The sequence below is a fragment of the Mesitornis unicolor genome, unplaced genomic scaffold (genome assembly GCF_000695765.1).
Source record: "Mesitornis unicolor isolate BGI_N332 unplaced genomic scaffold, ASM69576v1 scaffold9825, whole genome shotgun sequence".
NCBI lineage: Eukaryota > Metazoa > Chordata > Aves > Mesitornithiformes > Mesitornithidae > Mesitornis > Mesitornis unicolor.
Window position 1 is genome coordinate 53,551 of NW_010183457.1, and position 5,574 is coordinate 59,124.

Below are 5,574 nucleotides of genomic sequence, written 5' to 3' on the forward strand. Positions count from 1 at the left end.
CCCCCCGCCCCCCCCCGCCCCCCGGCTCCCTCCCCAGCCTGTACTGCCTGTACATTTTCCGTCTTCCCTTTGCCTCCACAGATACTCTTTTCTTTACTAACGAATATATATATATATATATAAATACACACACATATGCACACAGTGGAAGGTTTCTTTATGAGCTTCTTACTGTGCTCCTGAGGCTGCTCCCGAACTCTTTGGTTATGGTCCCTGTTTTCAGCGTACGGTGTTATTACTTCATCTGCTTTTCGGGGGGGGGGATGGGCGGGGAGGGAGAGTTGGTCTTTCTTTTTCGCTGGTGAGACTTCAGAAGATGATGGGGTCTCTAGTGTCAGTCTAGCGTAGCTACTTACACGTTTGAGTTGACGTTGGCGGTGCTTGCTGTAGCCTATGGACGTGTGACGGCACCCAGAGCTGTGCGTGCTTCAGAGTACTTACTTTTCTCACCGTTCTTCCTTTGATGCTCCCACTTCTTTCGCTTTGCTTGTCCTGGCTCCCCTTTGCAATCCTGCATCCCTGTCCTCGGGGTAAGGCGTAGTTTTCACCCCATGTTATTTGGAGGCAGGACACATATGAGAGCCAAGCCGACAAGCACGCATGGGTTCACCTGCAGGCTACTCTCTTTGCAACATGGCAGGGTCTGGACAAGCTGTTTTTCATACTAAATTGAGGGAATCACACAAGCGCGCACACACACACACACACGGTCCTCTTTTTTAACAGATGAGCAACTGGAAGTGGGGATAATTCTGCTGTATGGGATTCACATTCCCAGGGGCCTTTGAAAGCACTCTTTTGACAATCCCCACAAGCAAAACCTTTGGACGATAGCTCAGGAAGCTCTGTGAGCCGGCTGTGTTTGTCGTTGTTTGTGTTCAATAAATGTCTGTGCAGCTCTGCTATCGATGGGCTCCGACTGTTCTTCTCCTGGGTCACCCCACCATCTCCAGCCCTATCCTTCCCTCTGCACCTTTCTGCACCTTTTTAGCTGCTTGGAGGGAAGATGGGGGTTGTCTACAAACACAATTTTATTATTATTTAATTTTATTTTATTTAGAGAAAGTCTCCATCCACTTCCTGAGTGATTCTAGGCTTTCTTTTTTTTAAAGAGAGGGTACTTGGCTTGCACAATGCTTTGGGTTTCCCTAAGATTGATTTACAAGTTACAGTACAGCAATGAACATCTCTCACTGCCCCCTTGTCTGGACATATCTGCCATGTCTGTGCCCCATGCCCTTCCCTAGGACCCTCTATGCCCAGACCTGTCTTCTGCTTCCAGGCTTTACTGCTGTCTCCTCCTTCTCGGGCAGGGAAACAAATATATTTTCCATCAGTTAATTTCCTACTGTTCAAAATGTATGGTACGTGTTTTACCCATGTTGCAACTGAGGGATTCATGACATACCATGTCCCCCTGCAGCTAAAGCAGCCACACAATAGTTTTGCACTGTACCACATGGGAAATATATTGTTTTTCCCAGGTGAGCCCCAAGACTTCCCGGCCTTTCCTGCTTTTTCTCCCCTCGTGCTGGCAGACACCGCTGGCAGCTCCTCTCCCTCTTCCTGCCTAGACCACTTCTCCTGGCTCTGCATGCTGACTGCCTTTCATGTGGTCCAACACCTGAACATGTCCAAGAGCATCCCCTTATTCCCTGTCTGGGGGAGCGCAGGTGCTTTGGGCAGTGCTATGAGGGCTCAGGTGGAGCCAGGAACCTTCCCCAGGGAGGGGTAGCAGCCCCTCCTTGTATTTGTGCTAATTCTGGGGAAAGGAGGGAGCCCAGGCAACAGATGCTGTCTTCTCCCAAGTTGCCAATTGACCACAGCAAGCACAGAGCCACCTTGCCAAGTCGGCTGTGGGCAACCGGCACTCCTCATCCTCTCCTGCTCTTCACCCCAGTCTAGCTCAAGTATTTTTCTTGTTTAAAGAACAGAGTATCTGTGTGTGAAGCCCAGCATGAAAATAACCACCCGTCAGCATGCCAGAGCCACCGCAGCAGCCTGGGCACTGAGCAGGGGCACGTGCCAGCCAGCAAAAGCACCACATCCCACTGCCACCCTCCTCAGGCAAAGCGATGGCAGCCGGTGGCCTGGGGTGATGTCCCCCTCGAAGAGGGATGGGACGTGGACAAAGCCAGCCCATCCTGCTGTGGCTCAGCCTTCCCTGTAGGGCTACAGGACAAACCAGAGGATAAGCAAATCCTGTAGGTGATGGAGGCATAGGGAGAGCAGCTGAGGTGCATGACAAGAGCCGCCTGCCTCTTCTCACGCCACTTTCTCGGCATGCAGGAGCGCTTTAAAGCTCTGGCACACAGGATGCAGTCAGAAATCAGGAGCGGTGTCATGTCAACCAAGACAGGGAAACCCATCACGGGCCAATGTATTTCTGGGGTTTGTATGTCTGTCAGGTGCTTATGTTCTGAGGAAGGCATGGGGCCTTAATGGTGTGCTAATCACAACCAATGTGGAAATGACTTTGCACAGGGACCCATGCTTTCTGCAGATCGTCGCTGCCTTGAATTTCTTTTCTGTGTGTGTGCTGCGCTCCCCACGCTATTCCCCATCTCCACAGGGACAGTGCTGCCTGAAATAGCAAATGCCAGATTGGGTCTGCCAGATGCAACCGAGCTCAGAGGCTACTGGAGAGGAGGAGCAGGCTGTAGCGGTACACCCCAACCCATGCCAATGAACTTGCAGATAACATCCCCTTCTGGGTACCATCCCCATCCCAGCGTGCCGCAATATGTCCCTCGCCCATCAAGACTGTGCTGCCGGTAAAGCTGCCACAGGAATCGATGGTGAAGGGGGACAGAGGTCAGATACGAGCATCACTCTGGCACTAGACAGGTATCCGAGCTGTTGTGTCAAGCCACACACTGCAGCAAGGACCTGGGCTCGTGGGGAACTATGCACAGGGCCGTGGGGGTGGCAAGGGATGTTCCTGGCTTCAGGGGAGCTTCACAAATCTTCCGTCACCTAGAGAAAAAGTAATGGGGCTCAGGCAGTGGTTATTAAGGACTGTTGCTGAAGTGGTGCCGTCCTGCAGGTCAGAGCACAGGGCTGGGTTTTCCTTTCTCCCCATGACATTTCAGCTTGCATTGTATGAATGGTGTCTGTTTGTGTGATCCTTAAATTTCAAGGTGTTTCCAAGGGACTTGAGGAAGCAAAGGAGCCTCAGCATACCAAATCAAAGCACAATTCTGCTTTTGGTCTGATATAGGATGCTTTTTTGTTTTAGCTCTCTGGAGACCATTTATAACAGAAAAAAGCGACTTGAGCAATTCTAGCTGCGAAATGCCAGCCCTCCTGCAAATGAAGCTGGGGGTTTCTCAGACCAGGCATGCAAAAAATCATAAATCTATACTGAGCAAAGGGGGGAAAATGGAAATTAAACTCTAATGTTCTGTGTGAATCTAGCAGCTTATCCGTCATCATTCGGGCTTCAGCAAGGCCTGGAGGTGCTTTACAATTGCAGCATCTCCTGGGAACATGTTGATAACAACAGGATCACAAGGAATGTGTCAAACTTGGCTTTGATTTCATCAGTACAGCTCCAAAGATTTCCCGATTTGTTTGGAAGGTGCCTCAACGTATTGCTTTTACTTGTGGTATGTCTTGGGTTTGCATTTTAGATTAACTAAAAATACTCCAGTGATGCATCCACAGCCATGCCACTGGGAAAAGATATATGCACATCTCTAATATTGAAGTGAATATTCAATACAAGGTGAACATCCCAGTTAATCAGCAGAACAGCTTTAGTGCATTGCTTTGAGAAAGAAAAGCAATGCATTTTATCCAGACAGCATGATTCAACATTTCTGGAAGTAACCAACTCAGTATTACTCAGTCAAACTCTTTGGGAATGCAGGATTTTGTGGGAAATGGTTACTTTGGCAGGAAAATATTGGTCCGATGCCTCCCCCTGCCCCCCAGAGTGCGGTGGCTCTCCATCAGAGAGGGGCCAGCTGAGGACCTTGGGCTTCAGCTGAGGATCTTCACTTCCTCTCATATCCTTCCCAGGTCGTGTTCCCAGAATTAAGTGTTTGCAGTATTGGTGTGTGCAATTTTCCCCTAGACTGTATTTGCAAATCCAGTACATAATGGGATTGAAAAAAATAGATTGTTTCCCCTAAGGGAAAGTGACTTTGAGCAGGGACACTCTTTAAATTTAATACTCTCTTTTAGTTATAATTCAGGTTTTTTTAATGTATTCATGCTAGTCACTTTTAATTATGCTAATTTTGAGCTCATGGTCCATTAGCAAGGGTAATTTCACCCCTCCAGTGCCGGCAGAGGTCGGGTTTCTGGGGGATTGCTCTGTGCTGTGGGAGAGATGAATCCTTCATCTCATTTTCTCCTTGGCCACAAGTGTGGGAGGATGTTGTGGGCTCGGTGCAAACCCTTCCTGACCCCTTTCTCACGCCATTTTCAGAAGCTGAGAGCCCCGTAGCCCGTCTCCCCTAACCCTGCCTGGCTGCAGCCCCCAGCCCCAGGGAGGTACCCCAATCCCCAGCCCTGGACCCCTCCCCCCAGAGCTGGTCACTAGATGTCCCCCTTGACCAGCTTTTTGCAGACATCCTACTCCAGCTCGACGGGTGTTGGGTGCTCCCAGCTCCTGCTCCACCTGCTTGCAGTGGAGCCACGCTGCTGGACATGAGTAAGGACTGGGTATTTGTGTGTCCCCCCACTGGTGACCAGCACTGACATCCACCTAGCAGGCAGCTGGCACTGTGTCCCACTGCGGGAAGAGCCCCATCAATGCTAGGACTTTCATGGAGACAGCCTAGCCCATCTGGGCAAGTATGCATGGCTATTAGCTCCCTTGGCCATGAGTGTCCCCAGTTATACCAGGGGCACCAAGGAACAAGGTTGGTGGCACAAGCCCCCACCTTACACTGGTCCAACCCCATTTGGCCCAGCGTTTCGCAACAGAAAGACAAAGCTTTGTTGGAGAGATCCTGAGGGTCTCCAGTGTCCTGGGGGAGACTGACATGCGGAGGTGGGGAATGCTGTGCCTCAGCTCGTGGCAAGAGTGTCTGCAGCTGGTGTGAGCATGGGGCTTGGGGTGGAAGGACTTGCAGAAAGGTCACGGTTTTGGTGCAATTCCCTTGCGCCCATGTTGGATATCACGGGGAGCTAGGGCTCTGCTGAGAGGGTTATTTTTTGCTTTCCCTGCAAAAAAAAATCCAGCTGTGGAGTTTAATCCACTGTGCTATGCATTGAGCCCCAGGCCTCCATCCAAAGGGTAACGTGGCAGTGACTTTTAGGAAGTACTGGATGTACCAGATGTGTAACTCCTTCAACTCCAGATGTGCAGCCCCCGCCCCTCCCCCCCCACCACTCTGCCTCAGCACAGTTGTCCTGCAAAAAGGAACAAGAGACATCAGATCGCTCAGAAAGCATCCCGCAGACTAAATCCAGCCAACTGCGAAACCAGACCAGCTCTGGATTCCCACACCCGTGTTTAGGCAGTTTAACCGCAGGGATGTCGGCTCCGCACATGGGGAGCAAAACCAGCTAGGAGGGGGGCAAGATAAAAATGGAGTGGCGGGGGGGGGGGGGGCCGGCTGG